This window comes from Petromyzon marinus, chromosome 2 (assembly GCF_048934315.1).
Source record: "Petromyzon marinus isolate PM22_M1 ecotype Great Lakes invasive population chromosome 2, UKy_Petmar_22M1.pri1.0, whole genome shotgun sequence".
Lineage (NCBI taxonomy): Eukaryota > Metazoa > Chordata > Hyperoartia > Petromyzontiformes > Petromyzontidae > Petromyzon > Petromyzon marinus.
Window position 1 is genome coordinate 19627145 of NC_133668.1, and position 23822 is coordinate 19650966.

Consider the following 23822-nt stretch of genomic DNA (forward strand, 5'->3'; position numbering starts at 1 on the left):
CATCACCAGCGTATTCATATTTATGTTTAACTCGGTCTGAAATGCATTCGTTCGTTGCATAAATGAATGCTTGCATGAACAAACCCTAATCTAACACTGCATAAACAGTTCAATCAAGCTTGTTAGGACCATTTCATCTTTGTAAAAACAAAAGACCCAAAAAATATATAATTTTCTGTTAGATTTTCTCTTGTTTTATACGAAGCCATTTCAGAAAGATAATTGCTTTTGGCACATCAAATAAAAGGATAAATTAATGTACTTCATATTTACACATTCAAACACGGGTTAGAGTATTTTTATCTCATGCCTCTGTCATACATTTTCATCACAAGCTCATCGCAGAATTTGGGAGAGTGCTCATTTCATTGCAGCAAACACACATATATGTGTCGACAAACGATAGCTCAAAAAATGTTAAATTATTATACCTTGGGGCTGAATGATGGATGGACCAGATTAGTGCATACACGTCAAGTTTCAAGGATTATGCTCAAGGATTCCCCTTGAGACTGATGGTTTTAAAAAGGTCGTGTGTTGATTACCTGAAAGTAATTCACCCAGTCATCTGTTGCTGTATGTATGTTTGTTTAACTTATTTCGCACCGTATGTAGCCAACTGCTAATCGGAGGTGTGGGGGGAAGGACAACAAACTAAAACCAAAAAACAGTTCGAAACATAAATTTGGATTTAAAGCTTTCGTGACTGCAGTAATTCATATTCTTAGCTCTTTCGGTAAAGTCACGTTGAAGGGAAACAATAAAATAATAAAACATACTTTAAAAAAACATACTTTTCGTGTAAGGGTCAGCTCCAAAAGTTGCATCTCTTTACTCACTGCCTTTTCTTTGAGAAACTAACACGAAGCGAATAATAACTATCTAAGGCTATCATTGTTTCATTTACTATGCTGCTAGCAAACTCATTTTGTAACCGCCCCTCCCCCTTTTCTCCAAAAGTAGACTCACTCTCACCTGCGTAATAGTTAAACGTTTCTGTGCCTCAGTTTGTTGGGTTTCCCTCTCAGTTTCATGGGCCTGTCCCTACGATTTTCAGCAGGGACCTCACTGATTTCAATCATTTGAGGTTAACATGTACGTATGATGTGGCCCTCTGACTTTCAGGTACAGTACCTTTTAAAGATCTTCAGTGCGAGCATTGCCTTCAACTATGTAGCTCAGAGGGAGCTTTTGCTGGCCTTGAATTAAATCGCCACAGTAGCTTCATATCTGTTTCTAGATTTGAAGCTTTCGTGACTGCAAGGATTCATACTTTTTGGTTTGAATCCAATTCGTGAACACAAAGCAGACCTGAAACACGGTAGGACCCACACCTCGGCCATGGCAGATCACTGTTATAATTCAGTTGGTTAACATGACATTGACTTCTCCAAGACAGAGGTTCTTTGCAAGCCATCTGGCTACCATGAGAGATTCGTTCATGAGGCTATCCACATATACAAACACAGAGACAATTTCAACTGAGAAGATGGATTCTGGCTTAGCAATCATTGGAAGGATTTGATAAACCATTTCGGATCTTAATTGATTGATCACGCTTAAGGTGGCTTTCAGACCGCATCCATTATTTTTTCGTCTCCCCCCTCCTCTTTTCCGGACATAGATGGACTCGTCCATCTGAACAAACTGTTAAATCTCTCTCCGTGGTACTAAAGTTAAAAATAACCGCTACTTTTTTTAAAATTTCTTGTTGTGGTTTTCACACCTGATGATGATTGCTTGTGCTGCAGTCGAAATGTCGTGATAATTTTATTGTTTTATATTTTTATTATTTTATTGTTTCCCTTCTACGTGACTTTACCGAAAGAACCAAGAGTATGAATCCCTGCAGTCACGAAAGCTTTAAATCAAAATTCAATTTGAAATAGTTAACAGCCTTTTGTCAAGCCACTGGTGGATGAGGCTTCCTCACATTGCGTCAGACAAGGAAGTTACTTGACCAGGTATCTTTGTGATAGTCAGTACCTCTTCATCAACCTGCACTAAGAACCGGTTCAGGTATCAGGAATCACCTGATGTTAGCCATTTCCATGAATAACACTCCGGTAGCTGGGTACATAGCGTGATGAGGGCACATTTCTAAGTAAGCATAAGTATAAAACTCTTTGGTTCTTTCGGTAAAGTCACGTAGATAGAAAATAAATTAAATAGAATATGACGTTTTGATTGCAACACAAGCAGTCGTCATCAAGTATAACTAAATTCGAGAGAGAGACAAAACACAGACATGGAGACACACAGACAGACACAAAGCAGAGAGAGACAACACAGAGACACAGAGAGAGACACAACATAGACACACAGAGACTCAATGCCACTGTGTCGAGGCCTTAAATAGAGAGGGGGGGGGGGGCAGAGAGAGAGGTGGGTCTGCTGGAGTAGCTGCTGGAGCAGAGAAATTAGCATGTCAATGAGAGAGCTGTGTTGAAATCCACCCCGAAGCGGCCGGGGGAGAGAAGTATAAAAGTCCTTAAAAAGACGTCCGTGTATATTAATGAAACAGTAAGTAGAAAATAGTGGCAAAACGCAGTGGGTTCTGGGACAGGAATATGGAGGATAATTAGGTCGAATGGAATTATTTTCACAATCCACAGTTATCCCGCAAAAGTGGAGAAGGGTACTTCAAGATACTTTCATAAAGCTTCTATTCATGTATTAGTGGTGAGTCCAACTGAGTCGAAGACGTTATCTTGGGAGCAACACTATTTATTCACATAACAGTACGTAACATAACACAACCTACGCTCGGGTCTCGAATGCCCATCTAGCCACGCTACGGCAGAACTAGACACGGTTCGCTATCCCGGTCCGGACCACGAGCTGGGTCCCGGACCGCGTGGCTAGAGGCTTCTTCTCCCCGACGTGGATCTCCCAACACCAACACTTGAAGAAGAACCCCGAGCTCCTCACGGAGATCTCGTTAAACGCTCCTGGGCTGGGGCTGGCTCAGCCTTTAGCCCCGCCCTTAGCCCCGCCCACCTTCCAGGCTTCTCGAGCTCCTTCTCGAATGTTGCCGAGAGCTCTCTGGGAGCACGTGACCGCCCCTCGGTCCCCGTCCACCGGTGGCCCTCCTCCAGTATCGTCCGGTCACGTGACAACAGGTCAGCCAGAGTATCATGCCCCAGAGTGACCCTGGCTGGCTGACGCTCGCTCTCGCTCCCTCACTGGGAGCCGGCACCGCACGCTGCTCGCGGTGTCTCCGCGCTAACCAGCGCTCACCCAACCACCGCTAGGGTTGGTACTACATCCTGTAACCCGGGCTGCCCGTAATGACAACATTACCGGCCGTGACTTCGCAAGTCCCGGAACCACACAGTGACAAGTACACTCACTACATATGGAAAGATAAACTAATGCTTATCGATAATTAAAAGGCTGAAATCGAAAGAGAAGCCAAGGAACATGTGGGAAGTGTGCAATGGTGAAATAGTGAAGAAGGCACTATTTCACCATTGCCAAAAAGATTTCCAAAATTCTAAACAAACACAAGATCCAGGTCCGGTTCAATACAGTACACAAAATCCGTGATCTGATCCCATCCGTAAAGGATGTTATTCCTGACTTACAGTACCCCGGTGTTTACAAATTGAGTTGTACCTGTGGTGACTGCTACAGTGAGGGAAAAAAGTATTTGATCCCCTGCTGATTTTGTACGTTTGCCCACTGACAAATAAATGATCAGTCTATAATTTTAATGGTAGGTTTATTTGAACAGTGAGAGACAGAATAACAACAACAAAATCCAGAAAAACGCATATCAAAAATGTTATAAATTAATTTGCATTTTAATGAGGGAAATAAGTATTTGACCCCCTCTCAATCAGAAAGATTTCTGGCTCCCAGGTGTCTTTTATACAGGTAACAAGCTGAGATTAGGAGCACACTCTTAAAGGGAGTGCTCCTAATCTCAGCTTGTTACCTGTATAAAAGGCACCTATCCACAGAAGCAATCAATAAGATTCCAAACTCTCCACCATGGCCAAGTCCAAAGAGCTCTCCAAGGCTGTCAGGGACAAGATTTTAGACGTACAAAAGGCTGGAATGGGCTACAAGACCATTGCCAAGCAGCCTGGTGAGAAGGTGATAACAGTTGGTGCGATTATTCGCAAATGGAAGCAATACAAAAGAACTGTCAATCTCCCTCGGCCTGGGGCTCCATGCAAGATCTCACCTCATGGAGTTGCAATGATCATGAGAACAGTGAGGAATCAGCCCAGAACTACACGGGAGGATCTTGTCAATGATCTCAAGGCAGCTGGGACCATAGTCACCAAGAAAACAATTGGTAACACACTATGCCGTGAAGGACTGAAATCCTGCAGCGCCCGCAAGGTCCCCCTGCTCAAGAAAGCACATATACATGCCCGTCTGAAGTTTGCCAATGAACATCTGAATGATTCAGAGGACAACTGGGTGAAAGTGTTGTGGTCAGATGAGACCAAAATGGAGCTCTTTGGCATCAACTCAACTCGCCGTGTTTGGAGGGGGAGGAATGCTGCCTATGACCCCAAGAACACCATCCCCACCGTCAAACAAGGAGGTGGAAACATTATGCTTTGGGGGTGTTTTTCTGCTAAGGGGACAGGACAACTTCACCGCATCAAAGGGACGATGGACGGGGCCGTGTACCATCAAATCTTGGGTGAAAACCTCCTTCCCTCAGCCAGGGCATTGAAAATGGGTCGTGGATGGGTATTCCAGCATGAAATTGACCCAAAACACACGGCCAAGGCAACAAAGGAGTGGCTCAAGAAGAAGCACAATAAGGTCCTGGAGTGGCCTAGCCAGTCTGCAGACCTTATTCCCATAAAAAAATCTGTGGAGGGAGCTGAAGGTTCGAGTTGCCAAACGTCAGCCTCGAAACCTTAATGACTTGGAGAAGATCTGCAAAGAGGAGTGGGACAAAATCCCTCCTGAGATGTGTGCAAACCTGGTGGCCAACTACAAGAAACGTCTGACCTCTGATTGCCAACAAGGGCTTTGCCACCAAGTACTAAGTCATGTTTTGCAGAGGGGTCAAATACTTATTTCCCTCATTAAAATGCAAATCAATTGATAACATTTTTGATATGCGTTTTTCTGGGTTTTTTTGTTGTTATTCTGTCTCTCACTGTTCAAATAAACCTAACATTAAAATTATAGACTGATCATTTCTTTGTCAGTGGGCAAACGTACAAAATCAGCAGGGGATCAAATACTTATTTCCCTCACTGTATGTTTCCGACTAATGTCTGCAGAGCTGTGTATTTTACTGTCGCTCACATGGGTTTTCTCTGGGTTTCTCCAACTGCCTCCTCTCTTAAGAAGACATTCCTAGAGTGTGTACTCTTAAAATATAACTTTGACCCAGTGTGGCTTTCATGGGTTAAAACAAATACATTTTGGAAATTGATGAACTAAAAATACTTCAGAGAAAAAATACAATTTTTTTTTATCAAAACATAAAATCCCAAGAGGAAATTGCTCATGCGGTCGTCTTGTCCTTTAGAACTTCACTGGTCACGCTGACATTAAGTGTCTTCACCAATTACCACTGTCACTGCTGTCACATGTGGAAATCTGGAATTAACCCAGAACCTCTCAGTTGGTCTGCAGTAGCCATCTGCCACCCGTGCTCTTTCACATGACACATTGTTACAGAGTATGAATTGTACCTTCTGCTTCTGCTAACGAACCAGCATACTACCATTTACTTGCCCTTTTGAGATACATTTCCAAGCAAGTGTCTTTTTCTAATTAGGATGGTATTTTACAAATGCAATCCTCCTATATTTGCGACTGCTTTTAATGGTAATAAAAACAGCTTCAGCTTTTTACGAATTACTTAATAAGACTGCACAAAAACATGCAAAATATATATTGTTTGGGTCTTTCGGTAAAGTCGCGTAGATAGGTTCAAAGAAGATAACAAAAAACTACGACTTTTCGATCACGACGCAAGCGATCGCCATCAGGAGGAAAAAAAGAAGGGGAAAGCTGCTGAGGCAGACTTTGAACCTATCTACGTGACTTTACCGAAAGACACAAATAATATGAATTCCTACAGTCACGAAAGCTTTTAAGTCAAGATGCAAAATATAATATAGTAATTGCTTTTTAATGTTTTTAACCATACTTCGCCATTTATATCAAGTAGAAAATCTTTTTCTGAAGACGATGAATGACAAAGTGTCTCTCTACTCAAATGAGCCAGTGGTGGCAATTCCACATTCTAATTATGAGAGCCAGTCTCTCCAGAGGATGACCAGTCTTGCCTTAGGCTTGTGATATATACACACACATATGCATATGTGCTTGTGGCATGTTTAAAGTCACGAGTTCATATCCTTCATGGAGGTGAGAGGATATCGACGTGGATCATTTTCTTTTCGTGGAACGTGGATATCCATAATTGCAGCGGGAAATATTTGCTATTTTCCTGTATTCTAATTGCAGATCATTTTTAAATTTCACAAGGACGTGTGGATGCAGCATTTTATTATTTCAGGCGAATATATGTGTACACAGTACATACACACACCCTATCTAAAATACCTTATTGTATTCTTGGTTCTTTCGGTAAAGTCACGTAGAAGGGAAACAATAAAATAATAAAATGCTGTGGTTTTCACACCTGCTGATGATTGCTTCTGTTGCAGTCGAAACGTCGTGAGAATTTTATTGTTTTATAATTTTATGATTTTATTGTTTCCCTTCTACGTGGTGACTTTACCGAAAGAACCAAGAATATGAATCCCTGCCGTCACGAAAGCTTTAAATCAAAATTGTACATTATTGTAGTAATTATTTCACAATTCCGTGTGGCGTGCATTTAGTCAAATTCATGTTTCGTCCATCACACGCACAAGTGCACACCGATGCACTCGTGCGTGCAAGCCGACAAGCCGTATGTGATGTCTGCCCTGCTGTGTGCAATAACCGTCTTCGCCTGTTCACATGCACACATTCATTTGTGCGCGTCACCTTGTATCCCCCAGCTGTGCCTGATTCATTGTGCATTGTCAGAATAGTAGGGAGCGGCCGTGTAGCGTTTAGCACACTGCGCTACGAACCTGGTGCTCCGAGTTCAATTCCCGCTGATGGCCAACACCAGTGCCGATTATAATCTTAACCGGTACTTGGCCTTCTCTAGGTCGACTTCAGCCTCTAATGAGTACCTGGTGCAGTGTGTGAACATCGCCACTGGGGAGACAAAGGCGTCCAGGCGTGGTGCTGGCCACCCACCCCCTTGTGTGCTGTGCTGATTTTCATAGGTGCTCGCTAACACCACTTGGCCCAACAGTCTGTTAAGGCTATACGGGGGATCTTTGTCTTTGGTTCTATATCGGGGAGACGAAACGACATATTTCTGACCGAATCCGCAAGCACAAATCAGATTTGAAACACGGCAGAACGAATTCTTCGGCCGTGGCTGATCATTGTTTCAACACAGCAGGTTCTCATGACATTGTTTTCTCTGATACCAAAGTTCTCTGCAAACCTCCCAGTTATTACCAAAGATTTTGTCCATGAAGCCATCCAGATATACAAACATAGACACAACTTAAACCGAGAGGATGCTTTAAAATTGAGCAACCATTGGAAAGATGTCATAAACCAAGTCAAACGTTAGCTGCCTTATAATTGTACAGCCATTTCCATTACTCTCAGTGGGTTGTATGTCAAACTTTATCTGCCTTATAATTGTACAGCCATTTCCATTGCTTTCAGTGGGTTGTGTGTACTCATGCATCTCTTCCCCTGAACCCCCTGCAGCATAACAAAAGGCGACTTAACTCAGCCCTCCCCCCCCACCCACGTCCCTTTCTGGCTCCTCCCCCCCCCCCTCTTAACCTGTATATAATCCCGGTCGTCTCAGAGCTCCCCACTTGGTACAGCTATTCTCCTGTGACTGTTCCACCTGAAGACGGAAGCTTGTGTTGCCTCCGAAACGTCGTGATTTAATTTAGTTTTCATTTTATTTTATTTTACCTATGTGACCTCACCGAAAAACCCAAAGAGTATCTTTGTCTTTGTAGTCAGAATGTTCTCATAGACCGACATGTTCGGCACATACGTGTCTGTGTGCAAGGTCTGCGCGCCCCTATATGGTCCCATTGGAAGCATTATAACCGTTGGGAGTTTAAAAGGACAATACTATTGGTTCACCTTTTATAAAGCAAACACGATGCCCTCTGGAAAACATTTGTCCGGTTACAAAATGTACAGACTACATGAATACCCGGCCTAGACAATGCAAACACGTGGGATGTGTGCACCCAACAGTTATGCACACCCCCTCGTATCATATCTGGAAACACAGTACTCTTTTTTTGCACATTGTTACATGATGAATGTGTAGGAGGTAACTCAAATATGTTTCATCCCAGGATTGACTGTGCTGTTGTGTTATGGGAATAGTATATATAGCAGTACAGTCATAACGTTTTACTACCCATCCCATTGAGACAATAAGACAAATTTGCAATCAAAACCATAACCGCCATAAATGTGTAATGATTTTGTGTGAATGTAATTATGTAGTGTGCATTAAAATGTAGCGGTTTCCTCTTGTTGTAACTTTCTGACCCGCCCCGACTGGACATCTGTGAAAAAGAGCTTGATAGCTCATCGGCTTCCTCCAGTCTAAATAAAGATTCTGATTCGGTACTTGGAGTAATTCGTTGGATGCTATTTCAGAATCTAATATTAACATGTGTAGTATTGCTTGGTTGAATAGGTCTGTCAAATAAGGTTTTATTCACAGAGAAGAGAATTAACCATAGATTCAATATCATTCTTCAAGTTATATTTGTAAGCCATTTATTCTTTCAACAATGCATGTGACTTTATAAATAAAAGTCAACTTTTTATTTTCGTGTTAGAATCTAAAACAAAATACGAAATTTATACCGAACCTGAGACAGTTTGTACCTGCATACGTTTATTTAACATTTTCAGCGCGCACGAGAATGATTGTATATATTTCTTGGATGTTGCATATACTGCGCACCACATAGTATTGCATGCAATGTGACACATAGACCAAAGGAAATATTCCTTTGTGGGCATCATTCTCATTATAGTGAAGAACAAAACATAATGATTTATGTATTTGTAATGAAATATTCACACCTGTGGAAGAGTGATTCACACACGAGACGATGTGCCAAGCTACCCGAGTTTGATACCCAGTCAAGATTATATATCAGTGGCAAGTGATATCTGAACAATTCCTATGCCTCTCTTCACCAACCCACACTAACCAGCATGGTGAAGTATGCTCAGATAACACCTGTGACCAACGTGACATGAGGAAGCCTTTTTGATCCAGCAGACAATGGACATAGGACTGTGATTAAATGTATTTAACTAACTTTAATTCAGTAATGCATTGGCAAAACATTGTGAACAGGATCCTCCTGAATAATATAATTTGGACTTAGTGAGGCTTTCCTGGTTAAATAAAAAGAAATTGCAGTGTTAATGTAGTGAGTCCAACTGAGTCGCAGACATTCTTCTTCAGAGGCAACACATTTATTACACAACACGTATATACAAAAGGGGTAACTGCCCCTTTACAAGATACAGCCTAGGGTGGTGACCACCCAGCTAACGACACTACCATACAGGACTTATGTCTACAATGGACCGGACCCGGACTCGGGTCCTGGGCCACGTGTTGGTGCCTCTTCAGATGTAGAACGTGGATCTTCCAGCTTGCAGAACGTAGCGACCCCGATCCCTCCCAGGGACCCACCTTATAGCCTCCCGGGTCGGGGCCAGCTCCGCCCTTGGCCCCGCCCACCTTCGAGAGCGTTCCAGCTCTCTCCCGATCCCTCTCGAGAGCTCTCCCCCCGGACACGTGATCACCCCCTAGCCCCCCCCCCCCCACATGGGGGCCTCTCTATGGACACACCGGATCACGTGTCTACGGGGTCAACCAGAGTGCCATGGCCCGGGGCAACCTTGCCCCTGGGCTGACACTCTCCCTCTCTCTCTCTCGTGGGAGCCCGCACTGCCATCGCTATCCCAGCGCTCACCAAGCCCCGCCTGGGCTGGTACTACACCCACCTACGGTGGTGTACGCGATGACGGTGCATCGCACGCCGTGCTCTGCTAGAGCCGGCCTCACTCAGCAACACACACGATGCTGTCCGCGATGTAAGTACATCGCACGCCATGGCCCTCTAGGGCCGGCACCATACAGTGGCATCCCCAATGTCACCGCATTAATAAGAAATTACAATTCCACATTTTAAAAAAAGATGTGATATCTATTATGGCAATTATAGCATGTTTTAAACAGTAATTTTAACAAATGTGCACCGATTGATGATAACATATTTCAAGATATTTTTTTCTGAGTGATCCAAATTGGTTGCGGTCAATTTAATTGCCTGTTGAATTTAACGGCATAGATGCCTATAAGGAAGATTAAAATTTGTCGCAGGAAAACTGTCTTCTTAAAAGGGACTCATCGATTTCAGGTCCTTCCAAAATGTGATGGGTATATATAGAGATACTTAGGTGTTTTTCCCCCAATTATATTCCAGTTGTGCTATGGGCATATGCCATGACAAACAGAACCTATTCACAGCCCTCAGAACAGTACATTTACGTGTGTGAGAGAGCTGTCCTCCTCAGAAGCAGCATTTTATTAGAACTTCTGAAATCTTTTCTCGTGATCTCACTTGATTGGAAAAAAAGAATACCCATTCCTACGTCGTGGGGAGTGGTGGGACAGTGTTTACGACACTGTGCATTCGATATCAACCAAGCAACCTGAGGGGTGATATTTGAATCCCCCCCCCCCCATTCACCAATTGTAACTAACCGGCGTGATGAAGTATGGCCAAACAAACCCCACAACTGACACGGCATGGGAAGGCCTTCAACCGACAGTGGATTGACAACATGTACATTGTATGCATCTATATCTTCGAGATATTCTGCACTTTATGACAGCATCAATTAATGGTCACCAGTCAACCTATGCGAAGGAAAGGCGAGATGGTATCTTCCTCGCTTGCTATGCAATAGGTCATGGATTTGATCTCGACGCTGACGATGCCTGTGTATTTGGAGTTCACGTGTTCTCTCTCCCTATGGTTGCGTCGATTTTTCTCCGGGTCCTCAGTTTCTTTCCTTCCACATTAATAAACATGCGTTTAGAGTCGATTTGGTGCTTATGTGACTGCAGGAATTAATCTTTGGTGTTTTCGATAAAGTCACTTAGAAATAATAAAAAATAAAATTACATAATATACGACGTTTCGATTGCAACACAAGCAGTCATCATCAGGTAGAGGAAACACATAACCGCAGATATATATACAGACCTTAAGTAGAAGGAATTAACACAGATATACCAGGGGATACAGAGAGACGGAGCATCACACTAAATCAAACAGGGTTTAGCCAAATTTGGAAACTATGTAAAGCAACACAGACGGTCGGTTAAAACACAATTAACGCATGGTCTAGTTGAATACACTATTTCAAAGATTGTTAAATTGTAAGTTGAGTGTGAAATTTAAGATAGTGATATAATACATACCGTAGAGAGACCTATGGGGGGAAACACGCACACAGTTAAGAGGTGAAGCAGCTCTGTACCGAGGGTTTAAATAGCCAGAGATGGAGGGACTGGGTTTCAGAGAGTATTGAAGTAGCGGTGTTAATGTGAGAGATTAGCAGGTTGTTAAAGTCAGAAATTAGCATGTAACTGGGAGATTAGCATGATGTTAGTGTGAGGGATTAGCAGGTAACTGGTCACGGAAGTAGCTATGTTAAAGTCAGAATTTACATATCAACAAAGGCATTTAGTATATTGATGCTAAATAACTGCAACTACCCAACTATCATACAATAAACCGATCTGAAAGAACTAAATATAAACTACATCAATATAATCAATGTACTCAATAGATTATCCAATAAGCTGAGCTATTAACATAAAGTAACTGGGTATACACTACACTATATAATGAATACCATATAGTAAACTGATAAAAAAACAAAAATATAAACTACATCAATATTATCAATAAACTCAATATACTCTCCAATCAGCTGAGCTGCTAACAATAAGTCATTATACATTACAATTCTATGTTGAAAAAAGTGGCGGTTTCTTTTTTCCTCAACGTTAGCAATATGCTATAAACCATACCATTGACCGTCATGTAAAAGGTACTAAGAGGCAGTGCCAGTGAATGGACTGCGGTCTGAAAGTCACCGTAAAATACAATCAAGAACTGAAATGGTTTATCAGGTCTTTCCAATGATTACTAAGCCAGAATCCATCTTCTCGATTGAAATTGTCTCTGTGTTTGTATATGTGGATGGCCTCATGAACGAATCTCTCATGGTAGCCGGATGGCTTGCAGAGAACCTCTGTCTTGGAGAAGTCAATGTCATGTGAGCCCACTGAGGTGTTCGTCCTACCGTGTTTCAAGTCTGCTTTATGTTAACGGATGCGGTCCGGGATATGTTGTTTGGTTTCTCCAATGTAACTGCTACCACAGAGGCAACTTAGTTTCTAGACGCCCAGGTACTGTATGTCTGGAACCACCGATGGGACCAGATCACGGATTTTATGTACTGTGTTGAATCGGACCTGGATCTTGTGTTTATTCAGGATTTTGGATATCTTTTTTGTGACCCCCGCAATATAGGGTAAGGTGATGGTTTTGAATGGCTCCTCAAGAGGATCCTTCTTCATGGTTGGAGTGATGGCTTTGCGGATTGTGTAGTCGGAGTAACCATTAGCCTTGAGAGCTTGGTGTACGTGCTTGAGTTCACTGGCTATGTGTTCCTGGTCGGAGATGCATTGGGCTCTTTGGTATAGAGTCTTGATGAGGGAATTCTTCTGGGATGGATGGTGGTGGGAATCCGGTTTTAAGTCAGCATCCTTATGGGTAGCTTTCCTGTAGACAGAGTGGCTCATTGAACCATCAGGTCTCCTTTTCATTAGGACATCCAAAAAGGGTAGCTTGCCATCTTTTTCGACTTCCATGGTAAATCTGATGGCTGGGTGTATGGAATTGACGTGGTCGAGGAATTGGTCTAGAGCAGGCCGGCCAGATGACAAAAGTGTCATCCATGTACCTCTTCCATAAGGTCGGGCGTAGAGTGGCAGTCTGGATGGCGTCAGTCTCAAATTTCTCCATGAAAACGTTGGCTACAACCGGAGATAGGGGGGAGCCCATTGGGGTGCCCTCAATTTGTTTGTAGAAAGCTCCATTTCAGGTGAAGTATGTGTTGGTTAAGCAGTGTCTCACCAGGGGGGTACATCAGTATGCAGTCCTTGATGAACCAAGTCTTCAATGATTGCGATGGTCTCAGGTACAGGAACTTTGGTGAATAAGGAAACCACATCAAAACTGACAAGCAGGTCGTCTGGGGACGGAAATGCCCTTGATTGTCGATTCCAGGTGAGTAGAGTTTTAGTACCGCAGAGGTGGTTTTTCCAGTACAAGGCCGCAGGATTTCAGACAAAAAAAGGCCACTTTCAAAAAAAGCCCACTATCGATGAGCTTTCGTCATGTATGACTAGATCGCCTATGAAAATGTTCTCACAACTCAGTGGGTTTTATCTGGTAAAATAAAATAGTTTAGTAAATATAGGCTGGGTTTTTTCATATTCTCGAAAAGCCAATTTCAGCAGTGCCTGTAAAACCCACAACTTGTTTGTAATGTTCCATTATCCAAGTATCTCTCGTGCCTGTATATGTATTATAACATTGTTTATGATAGAATATATAATATTCTATATTTGTATTATTTTATTGTTTCCCTTCTATGTGACTTTACCAAAAGAACCAAGAATATGAATCCCTGCAGTCACGAAAGCTTTAAATCAAAATAATATATAATGTTTCTGCTAAATGCTTTACAGGTTTGGTTGTATTTATCTCGCACATAACAGTTGCAAAAGAGATTTATTGTTTCTTGTGTAATACTGTATATTGTGTATTTTTAATGTGTATTTAATGAGACATTTAGAATATTACATTCAATTAGGGGTAACATGCACTCAAAACATTTATATTTTGTGTTTATGGAGGTTTTGTTTTTCACGTAGATACTTTTGCCATTACAGTGTTAAGGATGCACATCTACAAAGGGAATCGGTTTTAGGCCATAATTTTTTAAAAATATATAAACACATTGGCTAAATTACTTTCATCTTATTTCAAACCAAAGAAAGCAATCACAGTAGACGTAATCTATATAATGACAATAGTTCTGCATTCGTATAGAGCCATACCGAAATCTAGAAATAAAGCACTGATTAACAGTCTATTTTCTAATTAACTTTTTTTACATTACTTTTCGAGAATAATGCACAAGACGTGTTGTGGTTTGCGTCCCTAATTTGAGAATGTCAATACGAAATTAATGTTATCAATCAGCATGATTGCACTGAAGTGAAACACATCTTTCTAATTTACCCTGAACCTGCATTATTGATAATTAACCATCCGTTTCAGCACGCGCCTTTATTAAATAACAATAACCTTTCAAAAAATACTCCAGAAACAAGACTTTACGTGTATCTGTTTACAATGAGCATTTTATTTTTACATTTGCAAATAACATATGTAAAAAGTATAATAATTATCACAGTCGTCTCCGATGACTTGTGCAAGCCATTGGTAGAGTTGAACAAGAATAAGGCTCGCTTATATCGCACACAAAATCTATGCAAGAGAGTCGCTAACAACACATCTTCAGAGGCGATACAATGTGCATGTACGGACCTGGATGTTTTGTCACCAACACAACACCACGTGGTATTTGCACACCAGGGGTTCATATATATATTTTTTATATTCTTGGTTCTTTCGGTAAAGTCACGTAGAAGGGAAGCAATACAATAATAATAATATATTTTTATTAAAATATTATTTTTATTATAATATTATTCTATTGTTTCCCTTCTACTTGACTTTACCGAAAGAACCAAGAATTATAATCCCTGCAGTCTTGGAAGCTTTAAATAAAAATATATATTTTTAGTTATAGCTTAAAATGCATCGGCAAGTGATTACATGCGTCAGGAACAGTGTGCCTTAAGATATATTTGTTGAAACGTTTCAATTGGTTAAAATGTACTGCATGCAGTGATGCACATGTATCCATAAACTCTTAAGCAGAGTTGGTCGGTCAAGCAGTGATGGAGCTTTCATATGTGTAGTGGGTTCCAGTGACACGGAGACGGTAGAGTAGAGGCAGCACTTATTTATTTATAGCAAGGGGTCACACAGAAGGGGTAGCGGCCCCTTCACCCGAATACGCTTAGGAATATCCCCCTAGGCTATCTAGCCTAAGCCTATGTTCCCCGATTCCTCCAGCTAAGGGCTCTAGTGGAGGCTGTCTGATCTGGCCCTGGTTAAGCGCAGATCACGGCACCACGCCAACCAGACCGGCCCTTAGAAGGACGTCGGCTCTGTGGCTCCTGGGGCCGTATTGCTGGCTTGCCCTGCCGATCCTGAGAAGGACAGCGGTCAGGGGAGTCCCAGGGTTCTACTTAGCTGGTCTTCCTTCTTCCCTGGTACTTCATTCTTGGCCCCAACACTCTGCTCCGAGCTTCCTCACTCCCCGCCCTTTATACCCATACCCACTGGGCGGGGCTGTAGAAGCGGACGTCATTGTAGCCACCTAGGATCACACCAAGGTTCGGCTGTACCTCTGTATCACACAACACCCCTACATATGTATGAGGTACTCGCTTGTAGGGGCTATACTGTGTTGGATGCAGTAAAGCAAGTAGATTCCTCAACTATTTGTGTTCGGCTGCATGCTGTTTATCATAGTTCTCCAGAAGGAATGAACCAATATCCTTCTGAAAACAGCGTTGACATGCAGAGACATTTTCCTATGTGATAATGTGACTGCTGTTCTATTTTCTATTTTACCACGTAACGTTTTACAGTTGAACTCTTTCAGTCTTGGGAATGCATGCAAGAAGAAGCAATTTGGTATGCTCCATGCTTATGCGCAATGTTAGTAAACCAGTAAAAGATGATTCTCCTGGTGTGCACAATGTCGGAAAAGCTAATATCTTTCGGAGATGTGAGGTTGTAGACTACCTGTACGCAAAAATGTCCAGGAATATACGAGCAGTTCGGATTTACCTGATGCCTATTCGTTCGTAGATGAATTATGTACTATTAATGTGCATTTTCATCAAAGAGTCGATGCTTTTCTGAGCCCACTGTAAACCTAAAACATGCCTTTAAGAGTATTTGGCTGCTATACATTTCCATGTGATGATAAGCCACTTGGTTGAGCTATCATTCGTAGCCAGGTCGCTTCTGAAAAAGATGCTACATAGCTCAGCGGGCCTTACCTGGTAAAATAATGTCTCGTTTTTAACCTAAACTATATATATTACGTAATAGGTATGGCCTGTGAGTACTGATCCACCACAATTGAAATTCTATTTAAAGTTCCAGGCACACATTCTCAATATTGACTGCATGACACCACAATGTACAGTGAGTGAAAAAAGTAATTGATCCCCTGCTGATTTTGTACGTTTGCCCACTGACAAAGAAATGATCAGTTTATAATTTTAATGGTAGGTTTATTTGAACAGTGAGAGACAGAATAACAACAAAAAAATCCAGAAAAACGCATGTCAAAAATGTTATAAATTGATTTGCATTTTAATGAGGGAAATAAGTATTTGACCCCCTCTCAATCATAATGATTTCTGGCTCCCAGGTATCTTTTATACAGGTAACGAGCTAAGATTAGGAGCACACTCTTAAAGGGAGTGCTCCTAATCTCAGCGTGTTACCTGTATAAAAGACACCTGTCCACAGAAGCAATCAATCAATAAGATTCCAAACTCTCCACCATGGCCAAAACCAAAGAGCTCTCCAAGGATGTCAGGGACAAGATTGTAGACCTACACAAGGCTGGAATGGGCTACAAGACCATTGCCAAGCAGCTTGGTGAGAAGGTGAGAACAGTTAGTGCGATTATTCGCAAATGGAAGAAACACAAAAGAACGTCAATCTCCGTCGGCCTGGGGCTCCATGCAAGATCTCACCTCGTGGAGTTGCAATGATCATGAGAACGGTGAGGAATCAGCCCAGAACTACACGGGAGGATCTTGTCAATGATCTCAAGGCAGCTGGGACCATTGTCACCAAGAAAACAATTGGTAACACACTACGCCGTGAAGGACTGAAATCCTGCAGCGCCCACAAGGTCCCCTTGCTCAAGAAAGCACATATACATGCCCGTCTGAAGTTTGCCAATAAACATCTGAATGATTCAGAGGACAACTGGGTGAAAGTGTTGTGGTCAGATGAGACCAAAATGGAGCTCTTTGGCATCAACTCAACTCGCCGTGTTTGGAGTAGGAGGAATGCTGCCTATGACCCCAAGAACACCATCCCCACCGTCAAACATGGAGGTGGAAACATTATGCTTTGGGGGTGTTTTTCTGCTAAGGGGACAGGACAACTTCACCGCATCATAGGGACGATGGATAGGGCCATGTACCGTCAAATCTTGGGTGAGAACCTCCTTCACTCTGCCAGGGCATTGAAAATGGGTCGTGGATGGGTATTCCAGCATGACAATGACCCAAAACACGGCCAAGGCAACAAAGGAGTGGCTGTAGAAGAAGCACATTAAGGTCCTGGAGTGGCCTAGCCAGGTTCCAGACCTTAATCCCACAGAAAATCTGTGGAGGGAGCTGAAGGTTCGAGTTGCCAAACGTCAGCCTTGAAACCTTAATGACTTGGAGAAGATCTGAAAAGAGGAGTGGGACATAATCCCTCCTGAGATGTGTGCAAACCTGGTGGCCAACTAGAAGAAACGTCTGACCTCTGTGATTGCCAACAAGGGTTTTGCCACCAAGTACTAAGTCATGTTTTGCAGAGGGGTCAAATACTTATTTCCCTCATTAAAATGCAAATCAATTTATAACATTTTTGACATGCGTTTTTCTGGATTTTCTTGTTGTTATTCTGTCTCTCACTGTTCAAATAAACCTACCATTAAAATTATAGACTGATAATTTCTTTGTCAGTGGGCAAACGTACAAAATGAGCAGGGGATCAAATACTTTTTTCTCTCACTGTATATATAATATATTGACAACATCCAGCATATCCCAATTATTCGTACTGAAATGTATCAAATATATAAGAATGCACTGACTTCTGTTTATCTATGGCAATATGCGGGGGGGGGTATGCTGTTCACGGATCATGTTATTCTGATTTTCGGGTTTGATAAAACATCGACGCAAGGACACCATCAGGCAAGTGTGGATAATATTATTGGAGACAAACTGGCCACTACTTTGACGCAACCGCTCTTATCTGCGGAAACCGCCACAATGCTTGTGGTTGTTTGGTTGCTTTGGTTTGGTTTGGAACATTATGAACTCTTCGACTGCAGTTGAGCAAGGACTATGGAATCTACTTTTGTCCAAAAAGATGTTGGTTTGTGTGTGATCATTTTACTAAGGCTGCTTGTTTTTTTAAGAAAAAATATAGCCATGTGTTTGCTCGCAAACATTTTGGCAACGCTTGTTATTCAACAGCTGGGAAAAAAATAAATCTGTTAATTCAAACGGATCATTGAAGTACAGGTGTTTTTTTTCCTAACAAGGTTTTATTGTTAATTGACCACATGGTTTGTGCCGTTCCTCACTATAATGATAATGATTCCCGATTAAACAAACTCGTAAAGTATTATTTGGAATTCTTTTTTTTCAGTTAAGCTCTAAAGTATACCAGTCAGTTACGCATTGATTTACTGGCTGGCATAACGAAATGCACTCCAGCGAGAAGCACATGTGTTTGGGGTTTAGGAAAGACTTGGGGTTTGGTTCCTTTTCCCGTCGACTAAAAAATAATCCTCTTTGCAGGTATTTCTTTTGCCTAAATTAACACGGTTGGCATGGAGGCCACCACTTTATACTCGGCAATTAAAATGCATTTGATACAGTTGATTTCCATACGTGTTGGCATTGCATGCCTGATTGTGACCTCGTATATCATTACTTTTCCAAGTGCAGTCACTACTTCTGTTTTATTTATATTTAGTTTGTTGACATCGTTATTGTCTCCTCTGGCGCCTGTGTGCAGCGTTACGGACTGATTACAGCGGTTGCGTTTCGCCTGCTGCCCATTTCAGAATTTATATTCTGAGTAACGGCGGGAAAATTACTGCTTTCATAAGTAAATGCCATCCTCTTGCGCCCACACACTGAAATGACTCTCGCGTGTTTGTAGGGAATTCCTACGCTTTCTTTATTTTTTTCACGCATGGAATTGTTAACTTGGATGCACATTGAATGCAAGTTTGTGTTTTCCAAGTAACGGGCTCCAAGTGCTGTCTTTTGCACCTTTGTGGAGGACGAATTGCACACCGGGTCGTTTAAGCCACTTTCGCTGCAGTTGCCCTGCATACATGCAGATGGCTCTTGCCGACACCACCAGACATTTTGGCAAGGTTCGTTTATTGGGCTGCACCATGCGAATGCCATCCAGAGAAGTCGAAACTGGTCTGTTGGGTTTGCCTTCTTTACACAAATGTTGCTGGAACACACTGCCGCCCAAGGCCTATTGGTTGATGGATTAAGTACCACCCTTGTTTATTTATGGCTCGTAATGTGCCAGGGCAGTGCTTAATGGCGCTGAATGTATGCATGTTTACCACTGCCAAAAGTAGCTTGTGGACTATTACAATGAATAGTGTGTCAAGTACTTTAGTTCTTTCAGCATTGTATTTGATTAGGCTTGCAGTAGTTAGATTTTTTTTTAAATTTAATTTGTGGAATGGTATTGCATTTTTCTTCGTTTTTTTTTATTCATGTCTACATCTTTGATTTGATTATTAGTTTGAAGTGGTAATTGACAAAGCATTGTTTGTTTCAGTATTAGATGTAAATTTTTTCTGAAGGACAGATTGTGAATACAATGCATTGCTGATTGCGCAATTTGCCTTGGTGCCTTTTTCATTTTGCATATTTAGCTGATAGAGGGTTAGCTTTTGTATGTTGCCTTTGCAGCCATACAGAGCTTTGTGTACATGCATGTGGAACCTGTGCGTGCATGAATGTTAGTGCTGTGTGCATATAAACACGTTTCCTTGCATATTCTCTTCACCCTTTGTGTATGTACCCGTTGTGTGACTGTATTTGGCTGTCGTAATGCCGTTTCCACTGAGATATCGGTGCTATTTTTCCTCCAGATGGAAAATATCTCATTAGACTTTAGCACTTCGCTTAAATTGCTCTGCTCCTGAACACAATTATGCTCTTTATCTGGCTATTTGAGATTTTCATTACATTTTTGCATTTGTCATTGCATATCCATGTATTCCTTATTCTACGTCTCCATTTAATTCCACACATGCATCCCTCCCTCCATGCTTCTTAGCAAACTTTTTTTTAATCGAAATATGGATTGGAGATCGTATGGGATTTTTTTAAAAGAAACTACATGGCCTTGGGCAGGACATGTGAATCGATTGGCAGTAGCCCGGGTCACCGCAAAATATTGGTGGGCCGGGCATAGTTTCAGGTTTTTTGTTCTGGGAGCATCGCTGGTACTACCACCCTGTCCTGCCGGAGGGCGACGCTGGGAGCGATGACGACGATTTCGATCCCGCCAGCACGACCGTGACCGCCGGCCGTACCAAGAGAGCACCATTGCCTCCAAGTGGTCTCGCTCCCAAAGACAAGGAGGGTGGCCGCCCCCGTAAGAAGCAGAACGTGCCGGGGAATGACCAGACCAGCATCCTGATGTACTTCAAAACAAGCAATAAACAGCCGTTGCCACGCACAAATCCCCAGCAGCCCCCCTTTTTTATGGGTGTTTTGCGTGTGTTTTTTTATTTCCATATTTGGCATGTGTATCGGGCTCAGTGACATCTCCCGTCTTCATAGGCCTTCTGGTTTCGGAGTTATGGAGGTTTTGGCACCCCCGGCTCACGATGGTGACCCGGGTCACCGCCAATCGATTCATGTTACTATAAAGGATGTTGACCGATCGTCAAGACTTACAACAGTGACAGCTAAAGTAGAGAACACACGCGCACAAGGGGAGATTGAGTAATAAAATCTAGCTTGTGCGCAGGTTGCTAGGTACATTCTTACAAGACGGTGACAAATGAATAGCAACAGCTTGGGGGGGGGAGGCCTTCATCTAGCAGTGGAATTATCATGGCAAAATGATGATGAATTATGTTGTCACCTCGCAGTTTCTTCTAGGACAGAAAAGCAATTGGGGGACATGATTAAACCTGCTCAAGTGGAGGCAGACCTTGGCCTCGGTGAAAATGACAAGCTCTTAAAAAAATGACGGAGTTGCACTAACTTTAAACGAAACTAAAATGTGCCTTCATAAGGATGATGGAGTTGCACTGACTTTGTACGAAACTAAAATGTTTAAACATTAATAATTTTCAGTCCTTTGTTAGGCCACCTTTGGATGGTGTCGGTCACGTGGGTTGTTTGACCATACTTCGCCGTGCTTCTTTAATTGCGGGTTGGTGAAGGGGAGGGCGGGGAAAGGGTCCCAGGTTCATTTCGGATATCATTCACCACTGATGTCAGCTGTGTGGCTGGAAATCGTACTGTAGTGCAGTGTGCTAACTATTGCACTACCGATCCACCCACTTGAATTGAACTACCACGAAAATGTTTATTTTTTTCCACATTGAAAACGTTGGGAAACTGGTTTCCATATTTCACGTTTTTCCTCATGATGCAGACTATTCCATGCTCTTCTCTTTTATGCAGAATGAAGTAAAGTTGTGTTAATATATCTTTGGGAGGCTGTACAGCCACCAGCAGTCACCATTCTTTGTAATGTTTGTACAGAGTTGAGTATTCCCCTCTTGTATCTTACATTCTCCAGGTGCTCCAATTTATTCTATTAAAATTAAAACTCAGTTTTATTTTACCAGTTAAGGCCCACTGAGCTATTTTGCTTTTTTTCTGAAGCGACCTGGCCACAAATGATAGCTCAACGAAGTGGCTTATCACGTGGACAATTTTAACAGCCAAATACTTTAAACAAATGTTTCTAAATGTGAAGGGGAAAACTGAAGGACCCGGAGAAAAATCCAGGTGACCACAGGGAGAACACGCAAATTCCAAATATTTACACGTGGAAACGTATCCATTGAGCAAGGATCATCTTGAGAAAATGTGGAGACAGTTAGGCTTTAATAAATAACCAAATAGGTTTAATAGAAGTTACTGAACAGCTGCAGCAATAAAACCATCTGTTCCAATGTAAATTGGTTCGCTGGCAAACAAACTAAGAGGCTGCTCATGTGCCCATTTCTTACGTAATATGCAGAACAGTATTACTACTGTACTGTAATGAGCCAAGAATGTATGTTTGTGTGTAACGCGCGTGACGTCATTCCACATGCCCCCCCCCCCCCGTCATTAATATTCACGAGCGGGTGGATTTTTACACTCGCGCATAAGGTCGAGCGGAAAGCATTTTTTTTCGCACATTCACTTTAAATTTTACGTTTCTTTATTGGAAGTGAATCTAATCGATAATTTTTCACAGCAACAAAGTGGATTTGGCGTCTTTATTTATTTCTTCAGCACTTGTGACAAAAGGCAAGTCTAATTAATGCTTCTACATTATTGGTGAGATAGACATTTCTCGGTGATTTTCCAGATATTGTATCGATATCAGAGCAGTGAATTTGAACAAATTGAAGGTCATACTCCACGGTTCTTTCGGTAAAGTCACGTGGGTAGAAACACAATAGATCACGACGTTTCGATCGCAACACAAGCAATCGTCATCAGGTGGGACAACCACGGCAAGAAAACACTGCGGAGGTAGGCGAGAGATCTGCCGTGGCACGAGGTTATATAGTAGGCCTCGGCAGTAGGGGGGAGGAGGCGGGGCAGAAAGTGGACCCCACAGCAGCACCCGGGTCACTGGAGTAGAGATCGGAGAAAGACACAGAGAGAGAGAGACAGAAAGACACAGAGAGAGAGAGAAATACACACAGAGAGTTGGGTGTCTTTCAGCCGACCTCTCCAGTGCTGCGGCGGTGGACCACTTTACTCCAGTGACCAGGGTGCTGCAGCGGGGTCCACTTCCGGCCCCCCCTACTGCCGAGGCCTACTATATAACCTCATGCCACGGCAGATCTCTCGCCTACCTCCGCAGTGTTTTCTTGCTGTGGTTGTCCCACCTGATGACGATTGCTAGTGTTGCGATCGAAACGTCGTGATCTATTATGTGTTCTACCCACGTGACTTTACCGAAAGAACCAAAGAGTGTGGATTCCTGCAGTCACGAAAGCTTCAAGTCAAAATTGAAGGTCGGTTATATACAGAGCTACGGTGACATGAAGTGAGGTGTTTGATGACATACTTTCGTGCAAGATTCACTGCCATTAAATCTACACAAGTTACAATTTTACTCTGCTCAATTTTTTGTCGTAAATATTACAGATTCCGTCCTAGGATGGGCAAAGAAGCTAGTATAACTAGTATAACTTGTAACAATAATGAAGATCGCAAAAGTAATTCTTATTGTTGTGATTATAACATTAACATTAATTTGCATGCCAGGTGTGAAAAGGAAAACGACATGAGAGAATTGCTGAACTTGAGATGCATTTCAGACTTTAATTGGTGAATGAATGCCTGTTAAAAGAGAGGGGGAAATGGCATTTAAATGCAAATGACACTAAAGATACAGCATTTACAGTGGTGTATACGCATAGACATGACAGAAACCTCACGGTCATTCTTTTATTTTGCACAGCCATACAGCAGAGAAATATATCCCTTGCTA

General features: G+C 42.2%; 1 protein-coding gene across 2 annotated transcripts in view; it reads left to right on the forward strand.

The window, feature by feature from the left end:
• The window catches only part of MYG1 (MYG1 exonuclease), a 118571-nt gene that overhangs the window by 77757 nt on the left and 16992 nt on the right, over positions 1-23822 (forward strand). The gene's annotated exons all lie outside the window — the stretch shown is intronic.